At 42.1% G+C, this 19,262-nt stretch overlaps 1 protein-coding gene across 15 annotated transcripts in view; it reads left to right on the top strand.

The window, feature by feature from the left end:
- Window positions 1-19,262, top strand: part of FHIT (fragile histidine triad diadenosine triphosphatase) — a 1,480,075-nt gene that overhangs the window by 473,931 nt on the left and 986,882 nt on the right. Inside the window, exon 5 of one of the 15 annotated variants that reach the window (XM_082412416.1) lies at window positions 13,160-13,305. The exons of the other annotated variants lie outside the window; for them this stretch is intronic. The gene's annotated coding sequence lies outside the window, so the exon portion shown is untranslated. The remainder of the gene's footprint in view (window positions 1-13,159; window positions 13,306-19,262) is intronic. 15 annotated transcript variants of the gene reach the window in all.

Here is a 19,262-nt window from a genome sequence, read left to right as displayed (position 1 = left end):
CATATATTTGAATGTTGAATTGCTCATCTGTTGGGGAAAGTGGGAATCCCTTTAGTTCATCTCACTTTCAGTCACAGTGACTGGACTACCCATTCTCTTTACCCAGGTCGAATGAGAACCTCCCATGGTAACTTCAGGAGAACACCACCAAATGCAACATGTGGAATTCTCTTCTTGTAGCTTCAGATGACTGTATCTTCTGTATTTTCTTCACATGAGTATCTTACTTTTTTTCCTCTACCTTAGATTAATAGTAATGTTTTTCATTAATATTAACAGAATTTATAGATTCATATCAAAGGCTGTTTAGAGACCAACACACTGGCCAGCACCATCCTACTGCTTGTCCCTACTCCACCCACATGCCCTGGATGACTATTTCACACTCTCTTCTCTCCTGAGACCTCCAGTGGCTCCTCCTTGCTTCTCATATTATGTGGACGACCTTACTTGCTGTTTTACTGAGAAAAGCTCAGACAGGAAGAAACCTCCCCAGCTGCCACCTGCCTATCTGCAACTGACACGTGTTCTGTTACAGAGGATGAATTGTTCTTTTCCCACCCATGGCCTTTGTCGTGCCCTGGACCCCATCCCCTCTTGTTCCTGCAATTATCTGCTCTCTCTTGTATCATCCCAGTTCTTCTCTCTATTAGATAATTCCCTGCAGTGTTAAAAAATGGTGTAATATCTTCAAATTTAATAAGAAAGAAAAAAAAAGAAAACCTGCTTAACCCCTTCCGGCTATCACACATTTCTCTGCTCCCCATTGACATCAAAGAATATCAGAATAATTGTCTACACATGTTCTCTCATCAGACTTTCAACTCCACTACTTCTCAAAACATTGTCTGAGTCACTGCAAGCCCCTTCTTTGCCAAATCCATTGCTCTACTCCCAGTTCTGTTCTCACTTGATCCATCAACAACACATGACCATTTGATCACTTCTTTTCTTTCAAAATACTTTTTTCAGCTGGCTTTGGGGATACCACCTCTCCTGGTTTTTCCTTCTACCTTACTGGCCACTCCTTTTCAGCTTCTTTTACAGGCTCCTCCTCCTCCTTTGACCTGTCCACCTATAATGCCTCACGTTCCATCCTTAGAACTGGTCTCTTCTCCCTTTCTTCACTCCCTAGATGGTCTCATTCAGGCTCATGGCGTGTACTGTACAAATCCCTATCTCCAGCCAAACTCAGACCCCTTCTCTCAACTCCAGGCTTTGATTGTTTGTATATCCAATGCCTACACAGCCCCACTTGGATATCTGAAAGGCTTATCAAACATAAATGCTTCCACCCTGGTTCAAGTCAACAGCATCTCTGTCCTAGACTTTAGTTGTAGTGTGTTCCTTCTTTCTAACCTTGCCACCTTATTTGCAACACAGCAGCTAGAATGATCCTTTTAAAACTAAACCATTTCCTGTTACTACTCTGCTCAAAATCCTAATGGCTTCTTTTACTAAAATAGAAGCCAAGAATTCTAGATGAAGCTAGTGGCCTTGTCCTGCCTGTCTCCCTGACTGGAGAGGCTACCAGCTGTCCTCACCTCCTCTGCTTCAGCCACACTGGCCTTTCACTGTTGTTCAATTCCTGCCTCAGCCTCTGGTACTTCCTCTCCTGGGTCATGCTTCCCCTGGGTATCATCACTGCTTGTTTCATCTCTTCCTTTAGTTCTCTGCTCAAATATCACCTTTTAAGAAAGGAAATAGTCTCTCTCATATATAAATCTCCCACTCTGTCCTCCTTAACTTTTTTTTAATGAGCATGTAAAAGATTGTTGATTTGTTTATTTCCTGACTCTCCTCTAGAGTGTAAGCTCAGAGAGAGCAAGTATTTTGATTTGGTCTTTGCTTTAACCCTAGTCTCTAAAATAGTGTCTCCCGAGTACTATGCACTCAATAAACATTAATTAAATAAATGAAAAATTGAATGAGAAATATAAATCTAAATATTTAAGCAAGAGCTCTTGGTAACTGGCCTGAAGTCAAGTATCGGTGACCATAAATTCTATTTTGTTCTCTGAACTCTCACATCCATGATTTTGGCATTTTATCTCTTTGGTCAATTTATGTTATTGGTTTTCCTAAGGAAGTAAAGAGCTGTATGATTTCTTGCTGGTGTTCTTGGGTTTGTTACCCTTAACATCACAGACACAAAGCATCAGCAGAACAGGATGTTAGTCAAGGATCACAGTAACTGAATTTTTCTAAATCAAAACTTGTCTTTCCCTGTATCAGTAAGGAACCCAGCAGGAAACAGATGGCATATGCAAATTGGGTAATTTGACTAGAGTTTAATAAAGGTATCAGTTTCAAACCACAAGGCCCTAAGTGCAGTGCCTTGAGGCTAGTAGCAGCCTTTTCTGGTTCTACCCAAGGATTGAAGGCAAAAAGAGAGGGAAGGTACGTGGGGAGGGAAGGGCACTGGATCCCTGAGGGAGAGCTGTAGGAGAGGCCACCGGATAGAGACCACCTGATAGGACCAGCAGCCTTGGTTGAGGGACACAACCAGCCCATGATAAACCCCGGGGGCTGGGCTGGTGGGGAGCTGAGGGAGTAAATCTCCCAGCTTCTCTCTCCTCCCTTCCTCTAATCTCTGGCTGGGGCTTCCCACTGGCTGAACACAACTGGAAGTCAGAAGGCAAGGGAACCCTTGGCTGCTATCCATATAAGCCAGCCTCTGCGGTAGACAACAGGATAGGAAGCGGTGAAGGGAAGATCTGGAGGGCGAATGGCAGGCATCCAGCAGAACCTCCAAGTGCTATCTTTCCAGCTACAGCCTCGTCTCCCACTTCCACACTAGTTCCCTTCTCACCCACACTTCACATATCAGCTAAAATAAAACCATCCATCTGTTCACAGTGGTCCCTAGTTTAAGACCAAATCATTCAACAGCTTTCCATTGAGCTTAGAATAAAATCCAGGCTCACTCCAGTGATGTATGAGACCCATGATGGTCTGACTGGCTCCCACCCACCTCTCCCCCTCTGCTCATAGTACCCAGCCCACCCTGGCTTGCTGCACCTACTGGCAGTGATCTGCTTTTGATTCCCAGAATAAACTGAGCTCATTGTCCTCACTGGCTCTTTGTATACTCCTAACCCTCTGGTTGGAACACCCTTTCTTTCCTCAACCCATTACATGGTTGACTTCTTCTCCTGATTCAGAACTTATCATTTGAACATCACCGCCTCAGGGAGGCCCTCCCTGTCCTCCCTGTCTAAAGGATGTCCTCCATTTATTTTCGGTCAGAGCACCCTAGTATTTGCTTCACAGTGTTTATTGCAAACCATAAATGGCTCCTTCCTCTCTGTCTCCTTTGCTTTGTTTAGTCTGATTCTAAAGCAAAGCAAGTTTCTTCCAGGCGTGGGCCCTCTCTGTCTTCTCTGTCACTCTGTCATCCTCAGAACCTAGGACAATTTCTGACCCAGGTAGTTTCTCAATAAATATTTGGCAATTGAGTGAACAAACATTCCATTCAATGAAAATATCTTTCCATTTATGCAGTTTTTTAAAAAAGGTTACCTTTGAGCTTATCTTGAGTGCATTTGAATTTCTATCTCTCTAGTATCTGGGGAATCTTAAATATATTAAGCGCTTGATATATGTTTGAATAAAACACATTTACTAGCAGCAGGGCTGATTTTCTGTAGCTTGGCAGATTGTTTCTTATGGCTGGTGTATTATGTCTGTAACAAAATTAAGCTAAAAAAAGGAACAATACCCTATCCCCAATCTGTAGTTTCACAGCATAACTAATTGAGTGCTGTTGACTGTCTTGGTGACTTGTTGGAAGCTGGTGTTATATAGCGACTAGGCTTGAGCTTTATTTTATTTTATATTTATTTATTTGGTTGCACCGGGTCTTAGTTGTGGCAGGTGGGCTTCTTAGTTGCGGCTCGCCGGCTCTTTAGTTGCAGCTCGCCGGCATCTTAGCTGTGGCATGTGAACTCTTAGCTGCGGCATGCATGTGGGATCCAGTTTGCTGACCAGGGCTCGAACCCCAGCCCTCTGCATTGGGAGCGCAGAGTTTTAACCACTGCGCCACGAGGGAAGTCCCTAGGCTTGAGCTTTAGAGCCAAAAAGACCTGGCCGAACTCCAGTTAGGCCACTAACTGGCTGGGAAAGACTGTGAACAAGTTACCCAGCCTTTCTGAGCCTGTTTCCATTATCTGTAGATGCAGGGGTAATGTGGTCTAATTCCTAGAGTTGTTCTAGGACTACAGGTGATAGCAGAAATCTTTCTCTTTTCTCTGGGCCCATCACTACTTTCCCTTCTATAAAAACAGGCACAAATCCTCCCTCTTCTCTCCTTAGGCTGCTGCTTCATCAATACCCTCTCCCCAATCCATGTTTTATTAGTCTTTGGATCTTATGTCCATATTCTGGTTACTGGGAATCTTGCTAGAAGGCTTTCCTGTCCACACTTTTCTTTATGAAGTTGAATTCGCTTTCTGGTGGAAGCAGCCTGGAGCTCAGTTGTGCCTGTGACAGTTACAGACCCATCAGACTTCCCAGCTAGCATCATATTTGCCAGACAAATGCAGACAGCACTTTCATGCAGCGAAGCACTTTGTTAGTACTTTGAGCCTCTAAGGGACAATTTGAGTTGGAAAAAAAAGGCATTGAAACCTTGTACAATACTCACCCCATTACACAAGGAAAACCAAGTAAGTTTATGTGACAAAAATGTATGGGTATTCTTTTGATAAAAGAAGCCCAAGCCACAGGGCACTCTACTCTGCAGAGAGACAAGAGGCATGGAAGTTTCATCTTTTGTTTATTTCTTTTTACTTAAGTTTAACTAATATGCTGTGAATGCATTTTTTGTGCCAGGCATTTTTCTTTACTCTGTTAGATGAATTTAGAACTATTAAGATTATAAAGTAAAAATATTTAGGTGCAGGTAAGATCTGACTGAAGAACAGGATCCTTTGCTGACAGTTGGGGAATATATTCGTACTATATAGGCAATCTTGCAAAATTAAATTTCTAATGCATGAAATGGTTGTCTGGAATCTGGTTCCTTAAATATTCAGATCAGTTCCATTAAAACCTATATAGTTAGCACTCTTGATACATGCTGAATGAAAGAGGTAAGGGTATAGTCTCTGCCCTCCAGTGCCTTACCATCAGGCTCAGTGTTCCTGAACTTTTTTGACCAATGTCCTTCTTTTTTAAATATAAATATCTCAGGCCCTTCTTCCATTATTTGAAACTTAAGCTAAAGTTGAAGACAACTAGATAAAGCCCTGCTTTATTTTCAAGTTACATGTTACATAAATTTGTCTATGTCTTTCTAACTGGTGATCTAAGACACATGTACAACACACCTCTTTACACAGGTGTCATTCATTGTTAAGCTTCATATGTTTGATAGAGACCAGAGGTTGCAAATTAGTGGCTTCACGGGTCCAGTGCAGATCACAGCGTTGTTGTCCTCTTAACTTTCTTAATTGAGCCAACATTTACAATTGGGATATTTCACATAAAATGCAGATTTTTGGCTTCTCTTAAAACATTGGAACATTTGGTGGCCATGGGCCCGCGTTCGCATATGGCAGCAATGGGTGGGGCTGACTGGCTTCTGGCCCTTCAGGCGGGGTACGTGCTCTCTGGCTAACGTGTCTCCACTGCTCAGCAGTGAATGCATATGTCTGAAAACTGGCTTGCAGCAAACAAATTAACCCCCCTGGCTCTTGCAAGCTTGCATTTGTGAGCTCTGGTAGAGTCTAGCGAGGGGAGTTTGAAGGATTTTTGTTTACCAAGTAGATGGACCTTGAGATACTGGTAGGATTTATATGGTTGAAGAAGAGTGTGTGGGGGAGGGTGGGGGGAGGTCATTCCAGGCAGGAGACTAACTTTGATGCTGAATTTCACTGGTGGGTAGTGATGGTTTCTCTAATAATATTTAAATTGCTTAAGGATGAAAATGACTTACTTTTTTCTTACAATTGAGAGCAGATTTACGGTTAAGATTCTGACTCCCTTGCATTCTAATATGCTTTCTTGAGAGAAAGGGACAAGGGGAGAAGGTATAGTAGTAAGAGCTAGGAATTGGACAGAACTGAGGTTGCAGCAATGGGCGACTGTCAGGTTTATGAATTCATCAATTAGAATTGTGTGTGTGGGGATGTGTGTGGTGTTGGTGTATGGTATATGATGCTTGTGTATGTGTGCATGGTATGCATATGTGTGTATGGTGTGTGTGCATATGTGTGTGGTGTATGTGATGTGTGTATGTGTGTGTAGAAGGGATTGATGTTCAGAACAACAGTACCACTGCAGGAAGCATTCAGATTTGTGAAGGGAGATGAGGCTGAGAAAAAATGTCATTCATTGCCTATCTCTCAAAAAGATAGTAAAAGTGCCTCTTCACAGTAGCTGAGCCAATACTTCACAAAGGCAACTGGGCCTATTAGAAGAACAAGATGCGGTGGTTTGACCAAGGTACCTTTAAGAGTGGATGTTTTGTCATCAAAGATGCTCATCAGTATCCTGCAGTATTTTCCAAGCCAGACTCTCCTAATACGTGGGATTCCCCTGTAACATCACACTTAAGATGATGTCTCTAGAAAGCCACTTTTAGTATAAAATTGTACCTATGAGTAGTAACATGTTTATATTTGAGGACTTGTTTCTATTTTTCAGGGTAATCAGCCTTTGGCTGTCAGGCAGAGGGCTGAGGAAGGGGTTAGGGTGGGGGTTAGGTTTGTTCTGTTTTGTTTTGATGTTGTTGGAGAATTTCACATGGAGAAATTTTATTTTCCTGGCAAGGCCAGATCCCTTATACAGTTTGATGTTTCCTTGGTCTTCAGAAAGCCCACCAGAAGGGTTTATTTGTGTTAAATTGAAAACAGATCTCTTTCTAAAGGAAAGGCCCTTTTATTGATCTTGACCTTTTCCTTTTGCAGGTGAAGGCTTTTTGAGTTGCCTTTTAAACAACCAGAAACCACTGTGTTTCTTTTTCTTGTAATCTTTTATTTATCCTGTTCAGAGAACTTACTTGCTTAAAAATATATTTCCTATGGAAATCATAAAACAGCTCTATTCAGCCAAGAGTTAAGATTATAGAACACTTAACAAATCACATATGTGGCTTTTGAGGGGAAGGTTAACACCGAATCTCCTCACCCCCTGCCCGTCCCCACCTTCCCCTCTTCAACTTGTTTTTCCTCTATTGTTTCCATCTGTGCCTTGTGAGGTCCCACAAGAGGTTCTTTAGACTTTATTTCATCTAGTAGCGCCCTGAGAAAACTTTAAGCGCTGAATTGGGTTTATATTAGCTGGAAAAGTCAAGAAATTAATTTCCTTCAGGAGAAGAATGGCATGTCTGGCCAAACAGAATATTGCTTAATGCAATAGAACTCCCAAATGAAATTGGGGAGTGGATCTTTCCCTTACAGGGGGATGTGAGATTACTGAGTTCCAGATTCCCGTATAAATGATCATCCGAACAAGTGGGTCCACCCCCTACTGTGCCAGCCTTTCCTTTCTGGCCCCTGTGCACGGGAGTGTTTCTGTCACCCACCAGAGGGCCGCACGTTTTCAGCCACCTCTAAATCAGGGAATAAAAGAATTAATGGATCGGAACTTAATCCATAACTCCCTAACTCTGCAGCTTTATCTTTTTAATAGTTCATAAACTTCTTATTTTTCTTTTTAGCCTAGATTTCCTCTGTGGTGAAGGAGAGGTTTGCCAGCCTTTGGCTCTGCCTCATAAAAACGCTTTAAAGGACAATGCTAGGTTGTGTGACTGCCCGTAATTCACCCTCATATAATATTCCGGAACCGCCTCAGAGTTCGTGTCTGACTTTGTTCTAATATAAAGAACCCTAGGGTCAACGACACAACAATTTCCAGATGGATTAAGTCGTGCATTCTTAAAGACCTAGGAGGCCAGTGTATATTGCTTCTCTTAGAGCTGTCACAAGTAATATTATTGGGAGCATGACAGATGCCTAATGGGATACACAGAGATCTCTATTTTGAAATTTCTGAAGTGACATAGTAGGGTTTCTTATTTTTCAGAATAACTAAATTAAGTGTCTGTCTTTCTGAATTAAACTCTCTGTGGGCTCTGTTTTGTCACCTTTTGCCCTCTTCTGGGTGATAGAATTGGGAGATAAATCAGTAACTGATTTCTCAGAGAGTTAAGTTTTGAGAAATATATTTTGTAGGTCACATGTGCCTTACACAAAACTTTCTAACAGCGAACAGGCACAAATGGGATTTTGAAACACCATCATTTGCTGTCAAGAGGTGAAAGCTCCAAGAGTGGGACTTATCAAAGCGTAGGTGTGAATAGTTGGCAAGGTCAAAGGCAAAAAATTAGCCGCTGCTGAGAACTCGGAATGGGAATCGCACTGGTTACCACTCAGGTGTCCTTTTCAATCAGAGAGGGGCTGACCAGCGCCTACTGAACCCAGGCTCCTTCTGGTTTTCACTTTTTATCCACAGCCTCCCGCTAGGGGCACAAAAGCCTCAGTTAATATATGTACTTCCTATGAGGAACCCAGTGCATGGTTGAGTCCCTTCTTTCCAGGATTTCACATTTATCTGTCGGAAAACAAATATAAATACAAAATCAAAACATGCTGTAGGATTTGTGTAATTTCTTCCTGAAGTATACATTTTCTTTTTGAAGGGAAATATTCATTGCTCAAAGTATTTTTTTCCCCCAAAATGAGAAAGTTTTTTCCCCCCCCTCAATTATTGATATGTGCCTTTGGGATAAACTAAAGAAGAGAGTAAGAGTCACCTGAAAATTAGATAGTTGTATATATTTGATATTTAAATTGTGTAAATTTCATTCCAAATGTCCCACTATGCATATATATAGAAATATACAAAATTTTATATGTATAATAATCCACATGCAGTTTTGTAAGCTAGTTTTTTTTTTAACCTAATATCATCCTTCTATGTTGATAAATATGCATCTACATCATTGTTTTAAAAGACTGCATAGTAATCCATTTTATAGGTAAAGCACATTTATTTAGCCAATGCCCTGTTGATGGACATTAAGATTGTTTCTGGGTTTTCAATATTGCAAAGAACAATAGAACAAACATCCTCATACATACATCTTCATGGACTTGACAAGTTGTTTCTTTGAGATATAATCCTAGATATTAAATTATATGAAAATATAATTAAAAATTTTATGGGAGTTGCTCCTTTGTCTTTCAAAAAGGTACTGATTTCTACTCATCCCATCTGCATATGAGAGTCTTCAATTCCTTTTAACATCACTAACGCTGGATAGTGTAAATCTTCTTAATCTTTGTCAACCTGAAAGATACAAAGAAATGTTTCATTGTGATTTTTGTTTGAATTTCTTTGATTAATAATGAGGTTGAACATTTCCCCATTATTGTACATTTCTATTTCTACTTTTGGGAGTTACCCATTCATATCTTTTTTCCTGTTTTTCTGTTAGGCTTTTTGCCTTTCTCTTATTGCTTGTAATAGCTTTCTGTAAATTCTGGATACATGTGATTCTTATGCAGCATCTGGACAGGAGCTTGTCCAGAAAATATTGGAGAAGAATACAGCATTAAAATGAAAGAATTTACTACTCTGTAACTCAGGGTAGCCGTCTAACCCGTCTGTCCCTCAGTTTCCTCTTGTCTAAAACTAGAAAATTCATTCATTTCTCAGATTTCTTCACTTGTAGTAAAGCTAATACTTGTTAAAGTGAAGTATTTTACCCATGTAATGTCCACAGGGAACACTTTGGAGTCCTCTATTGTTTTAATCACCGTCTGTTTACCCCGTTGGTGAGGGAGAGATTTCCACCCTAGGGATATGGGGATGGCCAAACACACAACCTCCAACACTGGACAGGGGAGACTGACAGCAGTTTATCAGTCACATATGCTCACAGCCTAGGGGAAGAGGTGCTGCACACCACACAAAGCCTCAAGATGGTTGCACTTGGGAACAGAGTGAAAAACCAGAGGCTGTGAGAGGCAGTATCAAGGGGGTGGGTGACCCTTGGTTCCTGCAAGAAGATGTAATTGGCTTATTTGAATCATTCCAGAGGCTGACAGGGAACTGAACCCCATTATTCAGGGTTAACAGGAACTGTGCCTGGTCCGCATGATAAGGAGAGCTGCTTGGCTAGGGGACTTTAATCCCCAGGAACAGAATGGGAAGAGGAACTTGTGGTTGGGCCATTGGAGGCCATCCTGATTTTCCCCAGCTGTCAAGGCAGCATATAATATTGAGGTTCGATTTTAGGTCTTATATCACAGCTCTCACTGAGAGGTGGGTCTCTAAACTCAGTGGCCTCTTCTCAGTCCTCATTGCCCCTGCCTGAGTTCATCCTGTCCACTCCTGAAAATTCTTCCCCTCCAATGGCCTCCATACCACGGCCCTGTTCAGGGAGGCAGCGTGACATGAGTGAGATGCTCCCCAAGTCAGATAAACATATTTTTGAACCCACCTATGTCACTAACCAGTTGTACGGCCTTGGGCAAGATACATTACTCCTCAGCCTGAGTGTTTATAAGATAAAGATAGTACAGACCTCATCGAATAACATATAAAAAGTTTCTGGCATAGTGCCTGGTTCATATTGGGCATTTAGATCTTATTCTTTAACATCTTTTACTTGTTAATCTTCATATTCCTGCCATCTAAATGTGAGTGTTAACTAAGATTTGTTGCACACTTTCCAACCCCCTTTTTCTATTCCTCAGCCCTTGAAGACATAGGCACATTTTCTATGGCTTCCATTTGCACCTTAAGGCAAATGGCCCCCAAGTTGCATTTCTTACGGTGGTCGTTCTCTGGTTCTCTGGTCCCACATTTCCAACTGTTTCCTGAAGATTTTCCCTGCAGTGTCTTTTTTCAGCATGTTAAAGTTTCTCCTCAAACCAGTACCTTCTATGGTACTTCTTCTTTTGGCTGACTTCCTCATTAGTGTCCCTGTCATTTTGGCTTAATACTCTTAAGTCTCTTTTAGTTCCTTTCTCTTTCAGACCCACAGTAACTCAGCTCTCAATGGCTGTTTGTTTCTTCTCTCACAGGATGGCTTGCATCCATCCTTTCTACTCCATTCCCAGAGATCAGTGCCTTTAAAGAGTTGCACTAGGCTCTGAGTTTCTTCCTTTTCTGCAAACCCCCCTTTTGTCTCCCAGTCCAGCCTGTGTCCCACTGCTTGATAAATCTTTCAAAGACTCATCTCCAGTCATGTTTCCTCTACTCTAAAGCTACCAGTGCTTCCTTGGTGGCCATAAACTGATGCAAGTTCCTTAGCCTGGCATGCAGGGTCCCTGACAATCTAGTTACTCACTTTCTAGCGTTGGTGTCCTCGGTATTCCTACATACCATCAGCTTGATCTTTCTTTTTAGTCCCCAGGATATGCATGGTTCCAAAGTGCCTTTATCTATGTTTTCCCTTTTCCATGGGCAACTCACCTTCCGATTCATTCTCAGTGTTTTGAAATCTTGTGTTCAGAATTCAAATCCCGGCTTTGCTGGTTACTAGCTTTGTAACTTTGAAAAATCATTTAACCTCTCTGAACCTTGGGTTCCTCATTTGTTAATGGGGATAATAGTATCATGTTACAGGGATATTTATGAAAACAACTAACAGTGCTTGTGTTATAAACATGGAATTGTTCTTACTGCTGTTGCGCCCATCACCCCAGCCAAAAGTAATCTTTGCTTCCTCTGAATACCTACTTTGTTACACAAGAGGCACTTATTTTATATGCCTTGTGCTGTGTTGTATTTCAAAAGGTTGTATCTTTATTAATTACACTGAAAGTTCCTTGAAATTGGGCATCAAGTATTGCATATCTTTATTCATTCATCAGAGATTTAATGGGTATTTTGTTTGTGTCTCATGGGGTGCTAGGGCCTGGGGATGCAAGAATGACAAAGACTTAGTCCCTACTATCAAAAAGGTTCCCACCATCTAATTATCATTGAATGCTACCTAGACTAGGTTGAGATAAACCCATTGAGAGCCCAGAGTAGGGGCATCTGCCTCACTTCGGAATTCTGGACAGTGTTCTGAGGAAGTGACATCCAAACTGAGACAGGAAGAATGTAGGCATTGGCCAGGTGCAGGTGGGGAGGTGCAGTGCAGCTGGATGAATGAGGGAGAGCTTTCAGTGCAGAAAGAAACATGTTTATAAATAAAGAGAGGAAGCAGAACAAAATGTTCTGTGAATTGCAGTACAAAATGGCTGTGGTCTTGGTTTTGAAGGAGAACTAGCAAGAGATAAAACTAGGAAGGTAAGCCAAGGCTGGATCATGAAGGATTTTTCAATTATTTCTACCATTAATAGTGCCCAGTACAGTGCCTGCATCTGGTAGGTTCAATAAATGTGTTTCTAGCCTTTATAAAGATCAGATGCACATGATTTAGTCTCAGCATTTCCTGTCAAGGAAACCTAGTTTGGCAAGAGAGCAAAGTTTCAAAATTGCTGAAATCCTTTACTTGTATTTCTTAGAAACTGTGAAGGAGAGCTATATATGTAATCCAGGCCATATTTATAAACAAACAAACTGTCAAATGACAAAACTAAAACGATTTAGTAATGCGTTTGATGTCCTTTATTCAAGGGAAAACAATTCCTGGATTGGCGGATTGCAGTGCAGAGCAGTGGAGCACCCTTCTTGAGGGATTTTGGGCAAGAGCGAGTTTTACAGATGATTGGAAACAGCGACACGGAAATGGCATGATGGGCTAGAAGGTCAGGGATTTGCTTGTAAGGAGAGCAGGTCCTGTTTTCTAGGGTAAGGTGAGCTCTCTAAAGCCGAGTTGGAGGATTGTGATTTGGTGTGTGTTAGGCTCCCTTAACAGGTGTTTCCTGTAGGTGTGGGCTGACCTAGCTTTAGATTTATGACATGGGCTGGGCCACTGGGGCAGCCTCCATTTTGTGGGGTTTGATATATGAATTAACTTTATCAAAACAAACCAACCAACAAACAACCCTACTGCTCCTATCCACTTTCATATGTTTTACTACACTGATGTCTGTTATTTCCTAAAAGTAAAACCAAACAGATGTCCTCTCTCCTCCACCAGATGATACACTTTTTTCCTTCCACTCCCTCAGTACTTTGTCACACAGCTAGACTTGACCTCTCTCTAACCTTCCTCTCCATTTTTCTCTCCCTCTCTCCATCTTCACCAAAGTCTAGAGAAACTGGATTGGTGGACACTGAGCCCTCCTCAGGTGACCACAGTTTAATAAGGATTGTCCAAACAAATGTAAGGAGTGAGTGAACCATTCTGTGAAAGAACCAGAGGCTACCGCTGAGAAGCCCGAAGCCCTGTGTGTGGTGAGTTTGGTCTACCTCAGAAACTCATCCTTCCATTTTCAAAAGAAATTTTCTCATTCAGCATTCTGTTTCCCACCTCTCCCCTTCGTCCATTATTTCTTCCAAACCATGAATCATAAACTTCAAGAAAGCATTGTGAATAATTTATATTCTTTTATTACGCATTGCCTAACTCCCTTTGGGGGAAATGAAGAGAAACATTAGTCTTTTGCTGCTTATTCTCCCGTGGACTGAGACCATGTCAGCTGCAGGCGATAGCAAGGATTTATGACCACAGAAGCTGTCATTATGGAACAGTTGATTGACCCATAGTTTTGATTAACCAAAATATTAGAAAAAAAAAATCAGCAACAGTGCTAATGACACTAGTATGGAAATTCAACATTTACCGACTTCCACTGAGACCTGCTTGTTACCATCTTTCTTTCCAGCGCTCAATGGTGTTTTCTTCCCTGCCTATTTAATTGGTTTTCCTGTGGAGTCTTTCTCAGAATTTGTAAATTCAAATACAGAGCTATGATGGCTCAGAGCGCATAGTGGTACCCTGCTGCTGGGGATGAGGGAGTCTAGATGTGCTCAGGTCCTATTTGGTTTGGTCTTTCTAAATGTCTTGGGAATTCCCTGGTGGTTCAGCGGTTAGGACTTGGTGCTTGCACTGCCTGGGCCCGGGTTCAATCCCTGGTTGGGGAACTAAGATCCCACAAGTCGTGTGATGTGGCCAAAAAAAAAAAAAATCTTTACTCAGCTTCACAGCACCAGGAAGTATATTAATAGTACCTGTCTTGGGCCATTGAGATGCATCTGGCACATTGGGTTGGTCCCAAAGTATTGTTAGAATGTGTCACCTCTACTCCATCACCTCCAGCACCATACCATCCAAATTCTAGAGTAACTGGCCTACCTGAAATCACTCTGCCTCCCCTCTACCCAAATCCATTTTTTTCAAAGCATAAATATGGTCATATCAACTACTACCACTGCACCCTGCTTAAAACCCCCAAAATGGCTTCCCATTGCTCAAAATTCTTGATGTGGACCATAAAGCCTTGCATGGTCACCATTAATACTCTTCTTCATCACTCCATCCCTTGTGGATTCTCCACTCCAATCAGGCTGGCCTTTATTCAGTCCCTATATTCACTCTACTCAGCCTCATTACAGGGCCTTTGCTTATCTGGTACCTACAGCCTATAAATTTCAGCTCAAGTGTTATTTCTTCTGGGACACTTTTTTTGCCTCTGTTATACCCCCTTAACTGGACTCCTTCTATGTAATAGGTCCTCCTGGTACCAGATACCTCTCCTTGGGCACCTTTCAGAAGGTCAGTTTTATATTGGCGAGGTCTTTTGATTATCTGCCTCCCCTGGATTCCTTGAGGGCAAGGCCTGTCTTTGTTTTGACTCACATTTATATCTTCAGCACCTAACAAAGTGCCTGGCTCTTAGGAGGCAGTCAATAAATAGGTATTAGATGATTGGGTAAACAAATAAAATTGAGTATAAGTTTAATCAGAAAATAGGTCTTACCTTGTCTTTGAAGGATAGTTGACAAGAAATCCAAATGAATCCCTAGTGGAAAGGCTGAGAGTGAAAATGTCTTTAGATGCAGGAAGGCTAGAAACAGCCTGTAGCAGCCAACTAAATCCATTTCATTCTGTTTGAAATGAGGGGACACCATTGACAATAATAGTTTTGGGTGGATGTAGGAAAAATCTCTGTGCGGTTGCTGGAAGATTGTTCCAGTCTGTTATAGTGTTCACAACTAGGGAGCATGTATTTTTCTCTCCTATTTCTTTGTTTTTAAGGGACTTGTCATACATTTCCTATTAGAATGAAGTTGTGGATGCTTATTAGAAGGTTGTATACAGATGAGCTTCTGTAGTTTCACGGATCCATCCCAGTTAGCTCCCCTGCTTGTCTTTATCCCATCTTCCTAGGAAACATGAAATATCTCACTTGGGAGGAGGGATGCAATTCTTGGGCATATAGTATTTTTTTCTGAACATTACTTCTTATTTTCAAAGGAGAGAAGTAAACAGTTTAAACAGGGAAAATGCATATTATGGGTCTGTAGGCTGACTAGGAAGGCAAGAGAGGAGAATTTTGCTAGGCATTGAAGTAGTGGCTTTCCTGGTCTCAGGTCAGAACATTTGTCTGTGTCCCAGGGCAGATTTGGTTTAAGACCAAAACAAATAGCTCCCCTTACATGGTTCTGACCCCTGTGGCGAAGAAAAGGAACTAAGCTAGTCCAGCTGTAACTGCTGGGGAAGTCATTGTTCTCTCCAACCTTCTGGGAGCCCCAAATAATTAGCTGTGCATAGAGCAAGTTGGAATCAGAATTCCCCTCCAGGGTTTTCTGTGTCCAGCCAAACAAAGCAAGCTGAGCCGAGAGACAAATAAACCCAGGGACAGAGGGTGGATGCCAGTCCTCCTTTCCCTCCCTGCATTTCAGTTCTGGTCCTCTAGGTCTGTGTCCTCAGCTTCCTTGTCTCTCGTGTTCCCCGGGGCCCCTCATCTTGTGTAGCCTGAGAGCGTTCTACTCTCTTAATTAGAGAGACCAGTGAGCCCGTCTCAGGCGGAAGGCTGGAGCTATGTTTTGGGACTTGTGAGGGCTTTGGAGGAGCAGGTTGGCCTGTGGAGAGAGATCTCACTTCCTCTCAGATTTTCTGATGTTTTCAAAAAGAGCCAGAAATCTGGACTTTTGTGTGAAGTCACCCAATTTTAAGATGTTTGCTACATGTTTTGTTTTGTTTATAAACAATGTGCAGGCCAGTATGCACACACACACACACACACACCCCATAAGCTTCATAAAAGGGCAGACTGTATCTGTCCTGTTTGCTCCTGTGTCCCCAAGACCTACCACAGTGCTCACCACATAATAGAAGCTTGGTGGCTCTTGACTAACATTCGTAGGAGACTCAGACTTGCTGATAGTTCCTTGGTAGTAATAATAATAATAAAAAATAATGGTATCAACTGCTTCTTATTGAGCACATGTTAAGTCCTTTCCATAAAATTCAATCTGCACCCTGACCTTAGAAGCTGCATGTTTTTATTATTCTCATTTTTGAAATAGGGACAGAAGCTCAGAACTTAAAAAAGGTGACCGAAGCTGGTAACTCAGCTAAATGGGTAGATTCTGATTCTGGATGCATGGCCTCCAAAGCCAGTGTTTGTAATCTTAAGGCTCCAGTGCCTCGAACTCTGCTCGGCTGGTGCTGGCTGGAGGGAGCCAGGATGAGCCCTCTAAGAGTTAGCCCTTCCAAACAGGAGACGCCAAGCCTGGTGTCTCATCTGTCTCCCAGTTTAGCCTCCAGGGCGGGCATCTGAAGGGGTGGATGTGGTAGGTGGCAACCTTCTTTTACTTCTGTGTAGCAATTTTTCTCCCCTCTAGCTCTGAGCTATGGAATGGTTCCTAGTTCCCCACCACCACCTCTTTATGGGGAATTATTCTGCGGGGGATTTTGATAAGTCCTGGCTGTCATGGTATCCTATTGTTTGACACCCTTAAGTGATACAAAACAGTCTATAATCAGGCATTTTTTCTCAGACTCAGGGGCACTCTGAGCTGAGGTTTACAGAGTCATTGTTTGGCTTCCTTAACCAAAAGCCAGAGTGGTGACTCATCATCAGCTTAGGGTACAATTAAACCCATGGCTCCTATAAGCAGAACACTGTGTTATAGCCTGCTGGTCACAAAACACATTTTTCTTGTGGTGCATATACTTTATTATAGGTAGTGAAGTGTTAAAGCATTAGTCTATGAGAGACACAAAAGCCTGACTAATTTAACAGAGTGGGGTAGCTCTCCACAACAGCTACCATTTGATGGACTTATGTTAATGGTTTCAGCTACTGGGGGAACCTTTTAATCAGGAGAAATGGCAATGGGAATGAAGAATGTAGGCCTTCAGAAAAACCTAATTACATGCTCATGTCCTGCTTTCTACATGGGCTCCTTCTCAATGTCCCTTTTGATTTTTTTTCAGGCTGTCATTCTGGTTTGAAACCGTCTTCTCTTTGGTACATTGTTCTCTAATAGAGGAAGGTTTTGCAAACTGGGCTATTGGTTTTGAGAAGCAGAGAACAGCTTTTTAAGGAAATCCGTAGAAGTCATCCTCATAGCTCCACTTGCTGAGGCATCATCATTCAAGGATTTTGCACTCTTGCCCTCTATGGGTCTTTTCCAAAACCTTGTGAGATGGGCATTCTTATCCGCAATTGTACAAATGAGAAACAGTCTCAGGGAAGCAAAGTGACTTGCCTAAAGACACACAGTAGCATGCCTGCCTACTGTTTCCGGTACTTTTGTACATCAGAATATCTTGGGAAGCTTTAAAACAAAATACCTTCTTGGGCCACAAGCTTGTGGCCTAATGTCTCAATCAGGGTGGGGCCTGAGAATCCATATTTTAAAAAAATTCCCCAGGTCACTGTGATGTATTGTTAAGACTTGGAAAAAATTGCCATACATTACGCCATACATCGTACCACATCTTTTGAGATAAAGTGCAGATTCAGTTTGGAGATTTCAATGTTTTTGTTCATTTGTTTGTGTGTTTCTGTTTCAAAACAGCCATCTCCACTTCTGCCTTAGCGGGTATAGGAAAGGCTTCTCAAAGGAGGTAACATTTTGGCGAGGTCCTAATGCATGGATAAGAAGGGGAAAAGGAAAGGGCATGGAGACAAAGTGATCCACAGGTAGAAGTCACAGAGCTGCCACCAGATTGAAGTGCCTCAGGGCTGTTACAAGATCAATACGCCTGGACAGATGGTGACAGAAGTACCATATATGTTATCAGCTGAGTGCAAGTGGAGATGCTCATCTCATTGGCCAGTTTCCTCGACAGTCTGCTTCAGGGCATCCTTAGCTGCATGCTTCTGCCTGACCACTTGCTGGAAGATGATCAGGCAAGGTGCTGACAGCTCAGATAGGGTTCCTGTCTACAAACGCCTTAAACTGAATTGCGATAGGATCAGGAATGACAGTGGATAGAAAATAACTTGACACAGCTCAGTAGGTGCTGAAGCAGAGGTTTGAGGTGAAATTAGGAACTCTTTAGCTACTTTGTGAGGTTGGCTATAAACCAGAAGTTTTCCCCCTAGAATGCTTCTACAAAAGCACGTGGATTCTTGACGAAGGAAGTTTGCTCACTTTCTATGGGAAAGTAAGTGCCTTTGATAGTTTAGGCCCAACAACTAGTCTTTTTCCACCAATTACAGGCTACCAAATGAATATGTCAACAGAGTTCCTTCTGGAATATTGTGTCCGGGAGAAAACTTCTCCCTCTATCATTCTTGAGTTCTTATGAGCAGACTAACAATAAAATTGACACAAGATAGATAAACAGGAGAAAAAGAAACACATTTTAATTCACATGCGTGAAGGTCTCATAGGAATGGGATTTAAGAAGTGGCCAAAGCAGGCAGCCTTTATACTTTTTAGACAATACATTTGTGAGGAATTGACAGGACAAAGAAACTCAGGTTTTGGGTGCTCAATTAGTGAAGAATCTAAACAGAGTTTGGGCTTGGAGTAGTGAATTAAAGAAGTAACAAGGTTTGTTTACATAGGCTTCTAGGCCTGAGTTCCCTGTCTCTGGGGATAAGGGTGCCGGTCCTTCCTTCTACCTCCAGATGCAGGGAGTGCACCTTTCACAGGGGAGACTTATTTCCTGCTTTCAGGGAGATGGACAGGAGGGTCAGAGAGTCCCTCTTGCATTAGCCGTTTCTTAAGTAACTTTAATTCAAAATAATATACCATTAAGTCACAGTTTGGCGACGCCCCGCCCCAATAATTGATTAGATGCTCCAGTCTTAACTGAGGTGGGGAGTGCAGTCAATGCTTTTGTGATGGGAAATATGATGGGCAGGCCCCACAGTCAGGAGCCTTTGTGCTTTTGTTTGGAATCCTCTGTTTATTGCCTCAAGATAGATGAACCACTTACATGTTAC

The sequence above is a fragment of the Balaenoptera physalus genome, assembly GCF_965194825.1.
Source record: "Balaenoptera physalus genome assembly, chromosome: 11".
NCBI lineage: Eukaryota > Metazoa > Chordata > Mammalia > Artiodactyla > Balaenopteridae > Balaenoptera > Balaenoptera physalus.
The sequence above is the reverse complement of the archived record's forward strand: the minus strand, read 5'-3'. Positions and strand labels throughout refer to the sequence as shown.